Source organism: Neovison vison, chromosome 1 (genome assembly GCF_020171115.1).
Source record: "Neovison vison isolate M4711 chromosome 1, ASM_NN_V1, whole genome shotgun sequence".
NCBI lineage: Eukaryota > Metazoa > Chordata > Mammalia > Carnivora > Mustelidae > Neogale > Neogale vison.
This window is the reverse complement of record NC_058091.1, coordinates 103097488-103118154: the sequence shown is the minus strand read 5'-3', so window position 1 is coordinate 103118154 and position 20667 is coordinate 103097488. Positions and strand designations below refer to the sequence as shown.

Genomic DNA, 20667 nt, shown 5'->3' with positions numbered 1-20667 from the left:
TTTCTTTCAAAGATGTTCACTGACCTTTTTTCTATGTCCTACTTTTCTGCAAGCAAATCTTCAACCACGTTTGATGCTCCAGGAAGGCAGACAGTACTTAGAGTGGCAGGGTCAGGGTGAGACGCACTGGCTGGCCTAGGGCAGCTCCCTTGCCCAAGAAAAATAAAAAAATTTTATTGTATCAATCAGAATTAATTTGTCCAATTAACCGTATTTATAAGAGAGAGAGGGTTAACTTCTTCCCCAGTGTCAAGGCACCTGATTCTGAAGGGTTGTGGGTAAAATGGATCAAACAAAACAGATTAACTGAGTCATTTAGCAGAAAACGAGACAAACGCATCAGTGTGATAGATGAAGTTCACCATGGCTAAACTCAAAATAAGCATAAGGCCTGACATAAGGCAGAGCATCTTACGAGCAGGATTATTTTTAGCTTGGACTGAGATATAAAGATATGTGAGAGAGAAAGGGGGAGGAAATGTGTGTGTGTGTGTGTGTGTAAGCGGGGGAGAAAAAATTTGGAGAAGGAGCAAAAAATCTGCTTTTGTTAGAAAAGATAATGAAATCGGGGGGTCTGCATGGCTCAGTTGGAAGAGCATGCAACTCTTGATGTTGGGGTCATGAGTTTCAGCCCCACATGGGGGGGGGCAGAAATTATGAAAATAAATTTTTTTAAACTTAGGAAAGAAAAAAAGACAAGATAATGCAATTTAATGGGGGAAAGAAGTATAGGAATTAGAGTCAATTCAACCATGAATGAAAGAGAGCATTATATGTGATAATTATAGTGAAACTTATTTTATCAAATCTAAGACACCACCAATGAGAAGATTCACTCACTCTTTTTTTTTTTTAATTTATTTACTTGACAGAGAGAGAGAGAGAGAGAACAAGCAGGCAGAGGGAGAGGGAGAAGCAGACTCCCAGCTGAGTAAGAAGCCTGATGTGGGATTTGATCCCAGAACCCTGGGATCTTGACCTGAGCCAAAGGCAGACGCCCAACAACTGAGCCACCACCCAGGTGCCCCTTACCCACTCTTGAAATCGGTATGATACCATATGTGAGCTAACTAGAATTTAAATAAAAATTTGAAAGTTTTAAAAAAAATTTTTAAAAAGATTAAAAACTTTTAAAAAAAGTTTTAAAAAAAGATTCATTCAACTATTCTTTTAAAATGTCATCTGAGAACTGATGAACTCCAATAATTTCTTTGAGTCCCATCTGCAAAACAAAGGTAACACCTAATACAGCCTTTGCAGGGCAGTGGTGAGGGATAAACGAGGGGACATACGGTAGGGTCTCGGGAAATGTAAGTATTATTTCTACCACTTTTTGCCAAAAGCAACCTTCTTCGCCAAAATATTTTTATTTTTACTACAAAAGTTTACATTGTAAAGGGGAGCATTTACCTGACTACCAATGAAAACAATAGGCCGATGGATAAAGCGAGACAGTATTTATCCTCCGCAGATTTTTCCGTATTTACACAACAAATGTATGTGCATACTGACGCACACACATAGGTGATCGATTGCTTCTTGAAATTTATTCATCTGAGAGGTGCCTCGGTGGCTTAGTCGGTTGGGAGCAGACTCGTGATTTCAGCAGAGGTCGTGATCACAGGGTCCCGGGATGGAGCCTGCTATCCCGCCCTTGCCCAGAGGGGAGTCTGCTTGAGGATTCTCTCTCCCTCTCCTTTTGTCCCTCCCCCTGCTCAGGTACACTCTCTCTTTCTAAAATAAATAAATCTTTAAAAATAAATTTAAAAATATTCGTTTGAGCACCCTGAAGGTTTTTCACACCACATAATGGACAGAGAATCATCCTAAAGGAGACACAACTCATTAATTCTCTTTCTAAAACCTGCTAGGTTCTATCAGTGAAACTAATATAAGTTACATCATCCCTATACTTAAAGACCGTTACAGTCTAGTGCTGTCTGATTCCTAATTGTATCCTCCATGACAGACCTGAAGATTTTTTTCCGATCAATGTTAACTGGATGTACTCTCTACATAGTCATGGATTTCTGTATTACACTTCTAACCACAGTGCGATTCTTCTTGTTTCTATCTTATCACCTCAGCCAGTGCCCTGAAAAACAGAAATGACAGTTTGTGGCAATGACAATGGCACTGATCACTGGAAAGATAAGATAGCAAATAAATTAAGAGTCATTCTCGTGATCAATGGTGGGTTTCAGGCTGTAGAAAGACTGGCTAGAAGCTAAGCAAGGAATCAAAGATGAATTAAATAAAGGAATCAGGAGTTAGGGTTACAGAGAAGAAAGGTACAAATCACATCCTATGTGGTGGACAAGGTCAGAACAGGGACAAGCTTCAGGCTGTAATTCTCCAAGTGGATAACAGCAATGAGACTTAAGAGATGAAGGGAAAAATCTGTGGACCTGAGGAGGTAAAGACATTCTGGAAGCTCGGATGCTGGAGGGTCCCACGGTTGCTGACAGTCCTCAGACAACCCCAGGAGCTAGAGTAGCGGGAAGACAGTGGAGCATCTGTCATGGGAAAACTCGTCTTCCTCCCTCTGTGAGGAAAACCCAGCTCCTCCCTGTGTTTCTTTTCTAGGAGTCTCCTTTACTTTTACCCAGAACACTTCACGTCTGGTCTCTTCTGGATGTATGGAGGTTTTCCTCCATACCGAGCAATTCTCCGGGACACGAGCTGGGTATCTTGCAATTTACTCAGTTCTATCCAGAAATAGGGTCACATCCCAGAGCTTAAGGCCTCCATCTCACAAGACTGCTCCTCATCTGCAAAACACACATGTCAGATGCCAGCTGTAAGCCCAAGCTATCACCTGAGCTTCTGACCAACTGGCTATAGACTAGAGGTTCCAAAGACCCCCATTTTGGGTTTAATTTGCTAGAGAAGCTCACAGAACTCTGGTAAACTTAGGTTTATCAGTTTATTAAAGGATATGCCGAAGGATACAGATGAAGAGTCAGATGAAGAGATACTTCGGGGGAGAAGGTCTGGTAGCATTCCTACTGCAAGAGCTTCAGACCCCTGGAGTCGAGGTATGTCACCCGGTGTTGAGGTGTGACCCCCTGGAAGCTCCCTGAACCCCACACCACTGGGATGTTAAAGACGCTTCCTCATGTAAGCATGATCCATTATTTACTGTTTCTAACCCCTCTTCCCCACTCTGGAGGAAGGAGGGGTCCTGAAAATTTTAATGTTGGGTTGATCTTTCTGGGGACCCCTGGAAGGTCCCTGAACCCCCATACCACTGGGATGTTACGGATGCTTCCTCATGTAAGCATGACCCATTATTTACTATTTCTAACCCCTCTTCCCTCTCTGGAGGAGGAGGTCCTGAAAATTTTAACGTGGAGTTGATCTTTCTGGGGACCATCCTCCCATCTTGGGAGTCATCCAGGAGCTCACTCAGAGCAAAGTTAATAGAACAGAAGATGCTCTTCATGCTCTTATTGTTTAGGAATTTACAAGGGTTTTAGGAGACTTATGCCAGAGATGGAGGTCACAGACAAATATTAGAACAAGAGATGTTCCTAGTGTTCTTATCATTTAGGAAATTACAAGGGTTGTAGGAGCTCCAGGGACAGAGACCAATACATATTTTTTCCATTATCTCAGTGACGTAAGATCTTCTGAGAGTGTGTGTATGGGGTGACTGGAATGTTAGTAGACAAGAGCTACAAGAGAGTGCACAGTAGAGTGTAATGTCAAGGGGATCGAAGGAAGATGAACACTTTCACCAGAGTCAGAGTCACAATTTCCAAAAGTGATTCTCGGAGTGTAGGTCCTAGACCAGCCATGCAGGCACCACCCAGGAACCTGTTAGAAATGCAAACTCCAGGCTCCCCTTCAGACCCACTGAATCAGAAACAGAGAATGGGCTCAGAAATCTGCGTTTTAACAGGCCTATGAGTGACACTGGGGCTTGCTAGAGTTTGACCACTGCTGGTTCACAAGGTGCCACGAAGCTGAATGACAGGTCCGCACCTGCTCATTAACCATCACAACCGTTTCTTTTATTATTATTATATTATGTTAGTCACCATACAGTACATCATTAGTTTTTGATGTGTGTTCCATGATTCTTTGTTTGCATATAACACCCAGTGCTCCATGCAATCCGTGCCCTCCTGAATCCCCACCACCAGAAGAAACACTCCTCCCGCTCCCCCTCCCCTCTGAAACCCTCAATTTGTTTCCCACACAACTGTTCCTTTGGTCATCTGTGGAGTTTAGATTTCAGTGAAAGCCACAACCTAGAGGGAGCATTATGGAGAAAAGCTGGGGGTAAAGAGTTTATTTACAAGGGAACAAGGGTTCCTGAGGCAGCCCTGAATGTTGACTCTCTTCCCTCCTATCCTAAGCCCTAGCGTGGGCTCAGCCATCCTGACAGAAATTGGGGACAGGACTATATAAGGGGCAAGCTGAATTAATAACTGTAACAGCAGTATTTTTTATAATTATAATATTATAATACATAACTATATTACATACACACAATAATAATGTTAATAATTACATATAATTAGTAACTATTAATCTGATTGCAATCATAAAACCCAGCAGGAAGGTAAGCTCCATGGTCTCCCGGTGCTGAATGTGGAGCAAATGTTTGCACACTCATAGTTATCAGATGGAGCAGATGTTGGCCACACAGACTAACGATTCTTCAGTTTATCCTTCAACTAACCAAATCAGTCCAGCAGCCTATGAACCAGCCCACAGTGCCCAAAAAGCACTTAAGTTCATGTAGTTAAAAACTCTCTGATGTAAACCCAAAGTCTTATACTCGCAGTCTCCTCCTTTGCTGGGAAACAAGGCCCTCCCAAAACCAATATCGAGATCATTCTCCGAATGAAGCTCACTACACCACAGGTGGCTTCAGCCCTAAACACACAGGTTGCTTCACCCCTAACTACTGTTTACTTCATTTGCATGTTGTTTCTCTGAGGAGACAGAGGAGGGGATCCCAAAATCCAGACACCTGGGAGCACGCCTGCGGAATTCAATCACAGTTGGACCCTCTCCTCTCCTGACTAAACTTCAGCTTTGTTCTTGGCTCTCTGCACTTGAGTCACAGAAAGGGAAACACTAGACAACCTCATCCTCTTTGTCTGGTCTCTTACTTCCGGTGTGCCCCCTGAAGTAACCGATCTCACATATTCTATTTCTAGTAACTACTAAAACAAATACATTTCTTTCAATAAAAGAGATCGTCTTTCTGATCAGGACCACCCAGAGCAGACAAAGCAGGAAGGTGGGATAAGGCAGGCGTCCATCATGAGATGAGCCAGGAACGAAGAGGTACCGAGTTGCCATGGGAATGCCAGTTTATTATTTATTATAGATTAATTTACTTAGGAGTGTCAGTACTGTTGTGGTTAAAGCAAGAGCTTGAAAACTTAGACTCGAGTTCCAGAATTAGATAAGCTAGTCATTAGCTGTGTGACAGAAATAACAGGATCATGGGCCTATTATTATTCAACATAATAGTAAAGATTAAATGATAATGCATATAAATGTGCCTAGGGGAGTTCCCTGGACTCCGTGAACCTCAATAAATGGTAGCCTGGAGCTTGCATTTATTTTTTTAATATTTTATTTTTAAGTAATCTCTACACCCAATGTGGGGCTTGAACTCACAACCCCGAGATCAAGAGTCACACAGTCCACCAACGGAGCCAGCCCAGCACCCAAGGAGCTTGCCCTTCTTATGAATAAACTACACCATCCCTTAGAAACAATGCACAATACAGAAGCAAATAATAATTGAATACTTCTTGCCTTCTATAAACATAAAAATATTCCTGAGAAGAGACATATTACTAAGTCTTTGAATAGGATTGTTGTGATGTTGTGATGTTGTGATGAACCTAAAGGGAGAAGAAGACATGGTCTTCACCCTCAGTGGGGCAAGACATGGAATTTTTTTTTTTTTAAAAGATTTTATTTAGGGGCGCCTGGGTGGCTCAGTGGGTTAAGCCGCTGCCTTCGGCTCAGGTCATGATCTCAGGGTCCTGGGATCGAGTCCCGTATCGGGCTCTCTGCTCGGCAGGGAGCCTGCTTCCCTCTCTCTCTCTGCCTGCCTCTCCATCTACTTGTGATTTCTCTCTGTCAAATAAATAAATAAAATCTTAAAAAAAAAAAAAAAAAAAAGATTTTATTTATTTATTTGACAGAGAGAGATCACAAGTAGGCAGAGAGGCAGGCAGAGAGAGAGGGAAGCAGGCTCCCTGCTAAGCAGAGCCCGATGCGGGACTCTATTCCAGCACCCTGAGATCACGACCTGAGCCAAAGGCAGCGGCTTAACCCACTGAGCCACCCAGGTGCCCCTGGAATTTTTTTTTTTAACTTAACTTTTTTTTTAGAAGAGCTGTAGGTTGATAGGCCACCTGAGTGGCTTTGTAGGTTAAACATCTGACTCTAGACTGCTGCTCAGGTCATAATCTCAGAGTCATGGGATCAAGCCCCACACTGGGCTCCAGAACTGAGTGCGGAGCCTGCTAGTCCCTATCCCTCAGCTACTCCCCACCATCCCTTCCCCAAATCAATCAATCAATAAATACTTTAAAAAAATTTTTAGGTGTACAACAAAATCGAGAGGTAGGTACAGATATTTCCAGTATACTCCCTGCCCCCGTGCATGCATGGCCTCGCCCATTACCAATCTCACTCACTAGAATGACACATTCTTTACCAACGGTGAACCTACATAGATACATCACAACTACTTAAAGTCTGTAGCCTACATTACAGTTAGCTCACTCTTGGTGTTGTCCATTCTATGGATTTAGACAAAAGCATAATGACATCTATCCATTATTAAAATATCATACAGAAGATTCTCACTGTCCTAAGAAATTCTCTATGCTCTGCTTATTCCTATTTCCCTTTTCTGATCCCTGGCCACCACTGATATTTTGTTGTAGTCATGGCTTTGTCTTTTCCAGAATTTTCTATAGCTGGAACCATATAGTATGTAGCCTTTTCACAGAGGTTTCTTGCACTTAGTAATATGCATTTACGTTTTCATGATTTTTCATGGCTTGATAGTTCATTTCTTCCTAGAACCACTGTGTGGATGTACCATAATTTACCCATTCACCTACTTAAGGTCAACTTGGTTGCTTCCAAGTTTTGGCAATTATGAATAAAACTTCTATAAATATTTATAAGCAGGTTTTTGTCCATTCATGTTCAACTCCTTTGGGTAAAAACCAAGAAGCACAACAGCTGGATTCTATGTTAAGAGTGTGTTTAGTTTTGGGCGCCTGGGTGGCTCAGTGGGTTAAGCCACTGCCTTCGGCTCAGGTCATGATCTCAGGGTCCTGGGATCGAGTCCCACATCGGGCTCTCTGCTCAGCAGGGAATCTGCTTCTCCCTCTCTCTCTCTCTCTCCGCCTGCCTCTCTGTCTACTTGTGATCTCTGTCTGTCAAATAAACAAAAAAAAAAAAAGAAAAAAATAAAAACACTATACATGATAGGATTCAGAGAGAGAAGCCTGCTTCTCTCTCTCTCTCTCTGCCTGCCTCTCCATCTACTTGTGATTTCTCTCTGTCAAATAAATAAATAAAATCTTTAAAAAAAAAAAAAAAGTGTGTGTTTAGTTTTGTAAGACATTCCCCCAAGTGTCTTCCATGATGGCTATACCATTTTATATTCCCACCAGCAACGGATGAGATTTCCTGTTGCTTCACATCTTTGCCAGTATTTAGAGTTACTGAACATTTAGATGTTCTAGATTTTGACCCTTGTAATAGCATCTCATGGTTGTTTTAATTTGTAGTTCCCTGATGACCTATAACATGGAACATCTTTCCATGTGCTTATTTGCCACCTGTATATCTTCTTTGGTGACATGTCTGTTAAAGCCATTGGCCCTTTTTAATTGAGTTGTTTTATTACTGCTGAGTTTTGAGTTCTTTGTATATTTTGGATAACAGACTTTTTTCAGATGTGTCTTTTACAAATATTTTCTCCCACTCTGTGGCTTGTCTTCTAATTCTCTTGATAATGTCTTTCACAGAGCAGAAATTTTTAACTTTAATCAAGCCCAATTTCTCAATTATTAATTTCATGGCTTGTGCCTTCGATGTTATATTTTTAAAAGCATTACTATACCTAAGGCCATCTAGGTATTTTCCTAGGTTATCTTCTAGGGGTTTATAATTTTGCATTTTACATTTAGGATTCATCTTGAGTTAATTTTTGTGAACGCTGTATGGCAAAACATGGAATTTTAAAAGCTAAAGATTCATCCTATTCAACTGTATAAGAAAGTTAAGGGTCACTTGATTGGGTGGATTAAGCCATGTAGGATTTGGACCCCGGGAATAATTATTAAGGAGTGGCATTAATTAAGGACCTTTACCTAGCAGAGGTAAAATCTGAAGGAAATTCCTAATTGAAATGTTAGGAGGGAAGTTGATAGCTAGTATAAATAACCTGAATTGCTGGAACTCCAAAAAACAGACCATGTTTACTCTGAAAAGAATGAACTTGCAATTACAGGTCTCTGTAGGTGTTTCTTTAAAGTCAATCTGTCTCCCTGGATTATAAGTATCATGAGGAAAGTGACCATGTCTCTCTTTCACTTCATTTTTTTTTTTTTAAGATTTTATTTATTTATTTGACAGAGAGAGAGAGAGAGAGAGGGAACACAAGCAGGGGGAGTGGGAAAGGGGGAAGCGGAATCCCCCTGAGCAGAGAGCCCGACATGGGGCAATCCAGGACCCCAGGATCATGACCTGAGCTGAAGGCAGACACCTAACAACTGAGCCACCCAGGCACCCCTCACTTCACTTTTTGTACCCAAATCCCAACATAGTAAATAGTCAATAAATATTTACTGATTTAAGTATCTGATTAAGTCCCAGATATCTACTCTGAAATATTGGAGAAATGTTCCACAGTGTCTGAGTCAGGATTCACATATCGAAGAAACAGCAATATCTGTACAAATAATTAAACATTAGGGAGTATCAACTGTCTGGTGCAGTGGGCAGCACACCAGAGTAGGTCAATCAACAAATACTAGTTCCATTCCTTCAATTCTCAAGATTTATGCCCCAAACCATCACATGAACCATCTGCTCCAGTGGAACTTACAATGAAACAAGATGGACTTGGGGGCACCTGGGTGGCTCAGTCATTAAGCGTCTGCCTTCAGCTCAGGTCTACCTCAGGGCCCTGGGATGGAGCCCTGCATCAGGCTCCCTGCTGACGGGAAGTCTGCTTCTCCCTCTCCCACTCCCCCTGCTTCTGTTCCCTCTCTCGTCATGTCTCTGTCAAATAAATAAATAAAATCTTTTAAAAAAAAAAAAAAGAAAAGAAAGATGGACTTGTACATCTGGTCTTCCTAATAACAGGGAGGATGTAATAACAGCAGGATGGAATAACTTCCAGAGTGTCAGGCCCATAATAGAGCAACACTCCTCAACGGGAACCAATAGTCCTTTTAAAGCCCCTTAGTCTAGGTTCTCAAACTCAGTGTGCCAGCTCCAGTGTTTGCCCAACCTGTGGCTGCAAGACTTTCGCCAGCATATTAACCTGGGTAGGTACTCCTGATCACTCATTAGAGAACCTCTATCCCATCTCGGCAAACATGGCCCTCCTCTGACCAGACAGACTTGTGCTATTTTTTTAAGATTTGTTTATTTATTTGACACAGAGAGTAGTCACAAGGAGGCAGAGAGATGGGCAGGAGAGAGGGCGAAGCAGGCTCCCCTCTCAGCAGAGAGCCTGATGTGGGGCTCTCCGATCCCAGGACCCTGAGATCATGACCCAAGCTAAAGGCACAGGCTTAACCTACTGAGCTACCCAGGTGCCCCAATTTGTGCTATTCTTACTCTCACTTTAAGACAGTCTAGCTTCTAGACAAGTTGCCCAACTAGAAAAGGACTCCTTTCTTCCACAGATGACCCATTTTTCGTAAGAAAGGATAATTGTTCAGCAAATATATGGGGAAAATGGGCTCTTTGGAAAAGCAGAAGAGGAAAGGAAAAGACAGTTTAGATTTCCCCCAGAATATTTCACTCCTTACAAAATATTTCCCGAAATCCAGGCATGTCACACCCAAGCTGTAAATGTTTTGAGAGGACAGTTTTTTAAAAATTTGCTGCAATCGTATTCCAGCCTTTCAGATTCGCATTTCATAATTGTCCTTTGATCACTGTTGACAGAGTCTGTTTTCCAGTATATCACTGCTGGCTTGAAAAAAGTAGGCGAGGTGAGTGGTAGCCCTCAGTTCCACAAGAACATCGTGCTGAGCAAATTGACATAAACGTTATTTGATGAATTCTGGTATTTTCTAAGTAATAACTTCAGGATATTGAACAGAAATCACTAACCCATTGCGAGGCATCTTTTGAAATACTGTATTCCAGCTCAAATGGCTAGTAAATGAAAGTTAAAGGAGTACAAGATTGAACCTCACACTGCAAGCTAAGGACAATTAGGTAAGTTAATAGGTGTGATTTATCTCTCTCTATGGATAGCAAAATGAATTTGAAAAGTGCTTTGTAACCCAAAGAGCTTGGCTCCAGTTCAGACTGCTCCTACCATCTGTTTCTGATGTTAATTTGCTGAGTCCCTGGGTACTGCTCTCTCCTGACCAACTCTCTGCAGTTACAGTTCCAGGCCGTGTGTAACTACACTGGGGTCCATGTGGTTCTGCCACGGGAGGTACGATCCACGATTTGGATAGGCCACTTGACATGTAGGATTTACACAGTACAGGATTTTATGTACATTTCTGAATTCCCCGCTTGGTCTCATTCTGACCCTTGGCACCTGTAATGGATCCAATTATTTTTTGGTTAAATTCAGAATTCCCAAGCATAAATTGAATGACATACTATGTTGACTTAATGTTAACGCACCCAGTATCTTGGTTTTTTTTGGGTTTTTTTTGTTGTTGTTGTTGTTTGGTTTTTTTTAGAGGGGGGAGGTGGGGAGGGGCAGGGAGAGGAAGAGAGAGACTCTTAAGCAGGCTCCACATCCAGCACGGAGATCAAGACCTGACCCAAAATCAAGAGTGAGATGCCTGACCCAGTGAGCCACTCAGGCACCCCCTACTTTTCCTTTAATCTCTCTATTCTCTAAAAATTTCAGAAATAATCTCATGCTCACCCACTGGCTAGGGCTACAGATACATCCAAAGTGACGGGATTTATTTTTTAAAAGCTCAAATAGAGGCTTCCATGGCTAGGGAAAATCCTTTCAGTCACACAGAAAGGACTTAGGTTTCTAGGCCATGTCCAAAGAAAAGCCCCAAGATTCTTTAAATCACTACTTAAAATATTTTAGTATCCAGGGCACCTGGGTGGCTCAGTGGGTTAAAGCCTCTGCCTTTAGCTCAGGTCATGATCCCAGGATTCTGGGTTCGAGCCCTACATCGGGCTCTCTGCTCAGCGGGGAGCCTGCTTCCTCCTCTCTCTCTCTCTGCCTGCCTCTCTGCCTACTTGGGATCTCTGTCTGTCAAATAAATAAATAAAATCCTTAAAAAAAGTTTAAAAATAAAAATTAAAAAAACATTTTAGAGGACGCCTGGGTGGCTCAGTTGGTTGGACGACTGCTTTCAGCTCAGGTCATGATCCCGGAGTCCCGGGATCGAGTCCTGCATCGGGCTCCCAGCTCTGCGGGGAGTCTGCTTCTCCCTCTGACCTTCTCCTCGTTCATGCTCTCTCTCACTGCCTCTCTTTCAAATAAATAAAATCTTTAAAAAAATTTTTTTTTTTAGGGACGCCTGGGTGGCGCAGTTGGTTGGACGACTGCCTTCGGCTCAGGGCGTGATCCTGGAGTCCCGGGATCGAGTCCCACATCAGGCTCCCAGCTCCATGGGGAGTCTGCTTCGCTCTCTGACCTTCTCCTCGCTCATGCTCTCTCTCACTGTCTCTCTCAAATAAATAAATAAAATCTTTAAAAAAAAAAAAAAAAAAAAAAAAAAAAAAAAAAAATTTTTTTTTAGTATCCAAATGACATCCTAAGATACAATTTTGATAGTCCTGTGAAACACTCTCTCATACAGACCAACAGCATAGCTAATGTTTTCATTTCATCTGCAGCAGCTAAAAATGTGAATTTATGCTATTCCAACAATTCTTGCTAGGTCTCATTGGTTTCATTGACATTTATAGGGTGCTCAAAATATACCAAAAATAATTCTGCTCTGAATAAGCCTCAATTCTAACACTGTCATTTATTTCATAATACTTTTCTATCTTCCTTCAAAGCTTACTCACTGATGGATATTATTAAGCACTTTTCATATTCCTAACAGTATGTGTGGTATGAAACACAGCCTTGAAATCTGACAGGTCCTAAAACTCATTACACTCTATCCAAGCCACAGAAGCTGCGGATAATCTTTCTCCCCCCCTCCTTTTTTTTAAAATTAACATAAAATGAAGCAGTGGATAATCTTACGCAACTCAATCAATGTCATTCCTGGATGTGATGGCAGAGGAGGAGGGCTGGCTTAAAAACGGCTTTACTTTTCCAGCAAAGTGGGAGAGATGATGGATACCCTAGGTCCAGGCGAGCAAGAACTCCTATCCAGAGATGTCACCCAGATAAGAAGGAGCACATGATCATAAAAGATGATGCAGAAACTAGCAGGTGAGAGAATCAGTAGGAATGGTCACCTGGGTATACACCTGCCTAGCACTCCTTGCAACGGGGAGCTGCCCCTTCCTGTTGCAGCCTAATAGTCCCTGCCAAGGCTTCTCCTCTGGCCATCTGCAGCCCCCCACCCCCAACCTGGGCACCGTTATGGATTCTGAAACAGACTGCATAAATCACAGTGCTCATACATTAGGGTTAACTGTGTCCCTGACTTCTGGGCTGGGCTTTCGGATACCAACCTATCCTGAACTCCTGCTTCTACCCCATCGTAAGAACAAGGTATCAGACAGGTGAGTAGAGACTAGAGAGGGAGAGTTGTAGGTAAGATTTGGGCCAGAAGAGGACTGAGCCAGTCCCTTCTTCACGTCGAAGCCTCTCTCCATCTGTATCTCATCAACAGCTGTGGAAGCTGAGAAACCAGCAAACCTAGAATAGTATTATTTCTGCTAAAGCAGTCATGTTCTCCTGACCTCCCGGAGAAAGGAAATCAAATGATTTCCTTTGTTTTTCACTTGAAGATGTAAGAAGTTATAGGAACAACAACAACAATATATATATATATGAACAGAAAGGGTTGATGCCTTTAAAACACAGACCAAGAAAACTCGTACTGAAATAAATTTCCAGGCCCAAGATGGAGCTGCTCCCACCAGGATGCAGTGTCAGGAAATGGCCACTTAAACAACTTCCGTGTCCCTGTAAATGCTCCCCTTAAGCAGAAGGGCAGGATATCCAGTCAGCCAATCCCCAAACCCAAGCCACGCCTTGGGCCTTCTCACCCCCATGCGGCCCTTCGTGGCTCCAGCCAACCAGATATTTTTATCTGTCTCTTTCTTCTATATTCTATAAAAGCTTCTAGTCTTCTGCCCTATTTGGCAGCTCCCCAAACGGAGACTGTCCACTCCATGAAGTGTCAAACCAAGTTTGTTTGTATCACCAAATTTGTCTTCTTTAACCATTGTTTAAGCTCTATGATACCCTTTTCACTCATAAATGACCTAGAGAATAGGTAACACGGGTTTCTGTACTACAATTTAACACTGACACAAGTTATGAGGGAAAAAAAGGCATAGAAAATAAAAACTTATTTCTAAGGCAATTAAGATTTTTTACCGTATTATATAAAGAGACAAATATAGATGTGACACAGTAAGTGAGCAACCCCTACAATGGTAAGACTCTTCAGACACAAAACCAGTACTAGATTTTGTATGTTTTCTATGACACTAGCAATAATATTCCCGTCTTTCTCAATAGTTCAAAAATTGTAATTAGGAATGAAAAATTCAATGTTCTGGAGTACCTGGGTGGCTCAGTCAAACACCTGCCTACAGCTCAGGTCACGATCCCGGGGTCCTGGGACAGAGCCCCAAGTCAGGGTCCCTGCTCAGCGAGGAGTCTGCTTCTCCTTCTGCCTGCCCCTCCCCCTGCTTGTGCTCTCTCCCTGTCAAATAAATAAATAAATAAATAATCTTTTAAAATTTCAGTGTTCTGTTCCACTACATTCTGTAAAACAGGAACAGTCCTGTCTGGTACCTGAGGCGCACTCTCCTGTGCCCCTGCCCCCACTCCCCTCACCACCACTCCAGGGCACCCAGGACTCAGAACCTGGTCTTTCTGTCCTTGCTGAGCTACTATTTGACCCCCTGAACTCTGAGATCCCAGCGGTTGAGCTTACCCAGGAAGCGGCCCTGACAGTTCTCTCTGAGCTAGAGAAGAATCTAGACCCAAATCCACAAATCTGAGACCTGAGAGGGAGAAGAGAGCAAGGCAAACATGAACAATGGAGCTTTGCTGCAGTTTCTACAGTGTCCTTGGTTATTTGGTTACCAAGCCCAAGGCAAGGTCAGCCCTGTGAGTGGACCAGCACACACTCCCAGAGGTGACAGACGTAATTAATCACTAAAGGCTAAGAGTAAGGCAGACTGGACTTCACCGGTGTGTGACCTGGGTTCTGCTTTCAGAAAGACAGGGTCTTCAAGTTACTTCATCTTTGAACTTGGGTTCTTGCCTATGAGGTGTGACGGGGCTGAGGAGTGTGCATGTGAGCAGCAGGAAAGAGAGAGAAGCTGGGCAGCACGCGACTGTAAGCTCAGCCCCCAGCCCCTCCCCACCCCCCCAACGCATGGCCTACGGTACAAAGTCAAGGCAAGACACCAGGCATCCTGGTGACTGGTGTGCACCTGCATGCCTCAGGGATCCAAAGCGAGGAGAGGCGGGCCATGGCAAAGGTAGTAGCAGAAGCATCAGGGGAAAGAGGAAGAAGGAAGAAGAGTGGCTCCACTTGGGGGCAGTGCTAGGACCCATGGTGGGAGGGTATCAGCCATTACATCTCCCAAACCAGTCCATCCTCTGAGCGATTCCTCAGGAACTGGGGGCACAAGTATTAGCTCTCTGATCTGAGGCTCTGGAACAGGAACTGCCAGAGTTCAGGTAGTAAATTTTGTCTGTAATTATTACAAAGTAAAAGCATACACATAGATTTTGTGGGCTCCTGGATGCAATCCAGTGTTGGGGGGGGGTGCTTGCCCCATGCCACCAAGCTTGGTCTTTAAGACTGTCCCCCGCGTCTAACACACAAACACTTCAGATGTCTGCAGCCGGCGCCGGTTGTTTCCTGTCCATCTGACCCACTAGCTGTACATCAGAGCGTCCCACAGCCCCCATCTCTGGTTCGATTAATTTGCTAGAGTGGCTCACAGAACCCAGAGGAACATTCTACTTACCAGATCACCGGTTTGTTATAAAAGGAGGTATCTGAGGAACAGCCAGATGGGAGCTGCTGGGGTGAGGTACTGAGGCACAGAGCTTCCGGCCCTCTCCAGTGGCGCCACTCCCCCAGGACTCCCCCCTTTTCGCCAACCGGGTAGCTCTCTGAGCCCCCCATTTTGGCTTTTAGGGACGCTTCCTTGCACAGGCCTAACAGATTAAATCATTGTCCCTTGCTGACCAATTAATCCCCCAGTCTCCTCCCTTTCCAGAGGTCAGGAGATGGAGCTGAAAGTTCTAACCCTAATTGCAGGCCGGTGCCTCGGGCAACTCAGCCCCTCCCCCTCAGTGGGGCCTAAATGTCACCTCATTAATATATCAAGAGACACCTTTGTTTTTCTCGTGGCTTAGGAAATTCCAAGGGTGGAGCACCTGGCTGGCTCAGTCTATCTCACTGCTGTGAGTTCGAGTCCACCACCTGTTGGGTGTGGAGCCTATTAAAAAAAAAAAAAAAAGTAAATTCCAAGGTTTTTAGGAGCTCTGTGCCTGGAATAAGGACAGAGACGAAACATATTTCTTATTATAAATCATGATACCACACACAGGCATGAGAATCATGAAGTCTAGATGGGCTAAAGTTTATGTTTCAATATAGTTGATCAGAGGGGCACCGGGCTGGCTCAGGAAGGAGAGCGTGGGACTCCATCTGTGGACTGAGTTTGAACACGACCTGGGATGCAGAGATTACTTCAAGATAAAATAAAATTTTAAAAGATAATGATCGATCAGAAATGTATCCTAATGTGTCACAGCCTATAAAATACTTTTTTCAAGATTTGAGAAGAACGCGTGTGCAAGAGTGGCAGAGGGACAGAGAAAGAGACACACAGAGAACAGACTCCCTGCTGAGCAACGAGCCTGACTTGGGGCTCAACCACACAACCTCTAGCTGAAATCAAGAGTCAACTGCCTGTCTGCCTTTAGCTCAGGCCATGGTCCTGGGGTCCTAGTGTAAGGGCCTATTTAACCAGAGCGGCCCCACCCCGGTTGAACTGCCATTTTGTTGTTTATGCAGTAAAACTTGAACTGTCCCTGTCCCCCTTCCCCCAGAATCTAGTCCCAGGTAACAAAGTCCAAATACAAGGGTGGGTCAGGCCAGGTGGAGGTATTCAATCAGTGGGGGCGCATACGGTCTCCTAGCTACCAAGGAGTATGGGCCCTGCCCTTTGGGCACCTTTTGGGCGCCAATTCTGACCCAGGTGATAGGCTGCTTCAAATGTCTACTAGGGTAAATTGTAATTCAATTGGTCACCTAGCATCACTGTGCAGCTTTCTCTGTGTGTTACAATCTCATTGGCCACCTCTGTGTGGCCAGGCCCAACCACATGGCCTTTGCTCTATAAAAGTTAGTCTGGGGGTGCCTGGGTGGCTCAGTGGGTTAAAGCCTCTGCCTTCTGCTCGGGCCATGATCTCAGGGTCCTGGAATCAAGCCCCGCATCGGGTTCTCTGCTCAGCGAGGAGCCTGCTTCCTCCTCCCTCCCTTTCTCTCTCTGCCTGCCTCTCTGCCTACTTGTGATCTCTGTCTGTCAAATAAATAAATAAAATCTTAAAAAAAAAAAAAATTTAGTCTGGAAAGCAGGGAGGGGTCGTCCTCTCTGTAAGGGCGGGCCCCGATCGGTCTGTTTGATTCTTGATGCTTGGCACAAAATAAAGCTTTGCTTGACCTTCAAGTTGTATCAGTCTCGCTCCTTTGACCATGGACCCATTATTGGGGGACCCAACACTAGGATCAAGGCCTGTGTCAGGGTCACTGCTCGGCCTGGTTCTTCCTCTCCCTACTGCCTGTGTTCCCTCTCACTATCTCCTCTCTCTCTCAAATAAATAAAATCTTTTTAAAAAAAGTCAGCTGCTCCAGCAAGCCACCCAAGTACCCCAATGCTCTTAAGAACTCTAGTAACAGTTGCATCAGCAGATCTCAAAACTTTAAATTATAAAAATATGAGTGATCTTGCATTTGCCAAGTGTGACTGGCATTACTTCCAATAAAGTTGCTAGAAGTATAAATTTTAATGATTTTAATAAATATATTGGTGGGGTCCCTGATCAAAGGAGCGAGACTGCTACAAAGCAAAGGTCAAGCAAAGCTTTATTTCGTGCCAGCACGGAAAATCAAACCGATCCGCCAGGGCCGTCTGTTAGGGAGAGAGCGGCGACGCCCAGCTTCACAGACTAGCTTTTATAGAGCAAAGGCCAGTGGTTGAGCCTGGCTAATGAGATTATCTCTACCTGGCCTGACTCGTCCTTCATTCTGGGCTCTGTTATCTCCACCTGACGTGGCCCGTCCTCGTATTTGGGCTCTAATATCAGGGATTGGCCGACCATATTTTACTGACTTTCCAGACTTGCTCTTAAGTAAGTTCCCCTGGGGGTGGGGGATGGGCAGGGTCAGTTTAAGTTTTACTGCATAAACAACAAAATGGCTGCTTAACCGAGATGGAGTCACTCTGGCTAAGGAGGCCCCTACAATATTTGCATAAAAATGAGTGAGAAAAGCCTAATGAACAATCCAAATAGCACATAAATCAAATATTATGTATTGCATTAATAAAATTATGACATCAAAAATATTATTTAGAAATTTCCTGGTTATGTAGTTACTCAGTTATCACTATTTTCCCAGTCACTTTTCATAAGCAATATAAGCACTTTTTTTTAAAGGAAAAAGTTTTATGTTTTAGTTCCTTTAATGCCACATTTTCCTAGCTCTTAGCACAAGGGATTCCACAGTTTCATTTTGTGCTGGGCCCTGCCAGTTACATAGCCAGCCTGGAGGTAGAATTAGACCAAAGAATTGGACCTTTCACAATTTAATTTTCCACATCCCAGAACTAAGGGAGTAACTTTTTTTTTTTTTTTTTTTTTAAGAGATGGAGCCAAAAAGCCTTCATAGTGTCTCTAAAGTTACATCAGAAGAATGGACTAAAACACCCACTCTGCTTATTCATAATTCCATTTTTAGTGGCCTTACTCATACCTCTGGTTAAAAAAAAAAAAAACACAAACTAGGAGCAGCTGGGTGGCTCAGTCAGTTAAGCATCCAACTCTGGATTACAGCTCAGGTAGTGATCTCAGGGTCCTGAGATTGAGCCCTGCCTTGGGCTCTGCACTCGGTAGGGAGTCTCTCCCTCTGCCCCTTTCCCTGCTCTCTCTCCCTCTCTAAAATAAATAAACAAATCTTTAAAACAAAAAACTACAAACTAATATTCAAAATATGAAAATAATCCAAGACAATTATGCTTTGGCTTCCAAAGATATTATCACATTTAATTATTTAATTCAACAAAGTATTTACTCAATGTCCCTCTCAAAAATGTGTGAAATAAAAGGTAAAGTTAAAAATTAGTTAGGAGGGGGCTCCTGGGTGGCTCAGTGGTGGCTAGTCGGGGAAGCAAGCAGGCTCCCCTCTGAGCAAAGAGCCCAATGCGGGGCTCAATCCCAGGACCCTGAGGTCATGACCTGAGCTGAAGGCAGAGGCTTAAGCCACTGAGCCACCCAGGCACCCCCAAAAATAAAATCTTAAAAAAAGAAAATTTGGAGGCATTCTTGGATGGCTCCATTGGTAGGGCATGTGACTCTTGATCTTGGGGTTGTGAGTTCCAGTCCCACATTGGGTCTAGAACTTACTCAAAAATAGATAAATACTTAAGATGTAGAGGTCAAGATTTAGGATGGTATATGAGATAATTAGATATGAGAAACCACAGGTGTTTCTACTTTAATTTTAACTTTTTTTTTTTTTAAGACTATTTATTATTTGACAGAGACACAGTGAGAGAGGGAACACAAGCAGGGGGTGTGGGAGAAGGAGAAGCAGGCTTCCTGCTGAGCAGGGAGCCGGAAGCAGGGCTCCACCCCAGGACCCTGGGATCATGACCTGAGCTGAAGGCAAAAGTTTAACAACTGAGCCACCCAGGGCTCAGTGGGAGAGGGAAAGGCAGGCTTCCCACCAAGCAGGAACACTGATATGGGGCGCCATCCCAGGACCCTGAGCTCATGAACTGAGCTGAAGGCAGACGTCCAACGACTGAGCCACGCTCAGTTGGAGCCAAGCTCCAACTCTTGATTTCAGCTGAGGTCATGAGCTCAGGGTCCTGGGATGGAGCCCCATGGAGCTCTCTGCTCATGAGGAGCCGGCTTATCTCTCCCTTTCCTTCTGCCACTCCCTCCCCCCACACCTCCCCCACTCTCTCTCAAATAAATCTTTAAATTAAGCACTGTGATTTCTAGGATCCAACCTAAAAAAGGAAAGAGAGTAATTATAAACACTTCTTTGAAGGTATGGTAGATAATTAGTTTCAAATTTGTAGTAGCAAAAATTGGCACTGAATAATTATTCTTTGGACCTCCTATTAGTTCATTTACTGGTACTTGACAGTTAAGAAGGGGCACCTGGATGGCTCAGTCATTAAGCGTCATGATCCCAGATTACTCGGATAGAGCCCCGCATCGGGCTCCATGCTCAGAGGGAAGCCTGCTTCTCCTTCTCCCTCTCCCCCTGCTTGTGTTCCCTCTCTCGCTATGTTGCTCTCTGTCAAATAAATAAATAAAATCTTTGGGGGAGGGTGCCTGGGTGGCTCAGTGGGTTAAGCCCCTGCCTTCGGCTCAGGTCATGATCTCAAGGTCCTGGGATCGAGTCCTGCATCAGGCTCTCTGCTCGGCAGGGAGCCTGCTTCCCTTCCTCTCTCTCTCTGCCTGCCTCTCTGTCTACTTGTGATCTCTCTCTGTCAGATAAATAAATAAATAAATCTTTAAAAAAAAAATCTTTGGGGGAAAAAAAAAAAAGGAGGGAGAGATGTTTAACTAACTGAGCCACCCAGGTGCCCCTGGAGTGCTTAATTTAAAGTTCTATCATTGAAGGGCACCTGGCTGGCTCAGTGGGTTAAAGCCTCTGTCTCTGGCTCAGGTTATGATCTCAGGGTCCTGGAATCGAACCCCCAGTGGGGCTGTCTGCTCAGCGGGGAGCCTGCTTCCTCCTCTCTATCTGCTTACTTCTCTGCCTGCTTGTGATCTCTGGCTGTCAAATAAATAAAATCTTTAAAAAAATAAATAAAGTTCTATCATGGTCATCCCATTAATTTGATACAATTACTGTTCTCTTTCTGTTTTTTTATGTTTCCATTTTTGTTTTAATGGTGTTAATCTGTATATGACATGAAGCTTGGATGTATATAGAAGGACTAATTTCTTCATCACTTCCTGACCACAGTGGCTGGACGAGGTGAGTCAACCTGAGTCAACCAAATGTTCTCTACTGTGAGTATGAATCCAGAGAG

The 20667-nt window shown here is 43.6% G+C and overlaps 1 protein-coding gene across 1 annotated transcript in view; it reads right to left on the bottom strand.

Annotated features, from left to right (window-relative positions):
- Positions 1-15557, bottom strand: part of PRIM2 (DNA primase subunit 2) — a 381685-nt gene extending 366128 nt beyond the window's left edge. The window contains exons 1-2 of the mRNA XM_044253598.1: positions 15352-15557; positions 25-148 (exon numbers count right to left, since the gene is read on the bottom strand). The gene's annotated coding sequence lies outside the window, so the exon portion shown is untranslated. The remainder of the gene's footprint in view (positions 1-24; positions 149-15351) is intronic.
- Positions 15558-20667: the final 5110 nt, after the last annotated feature.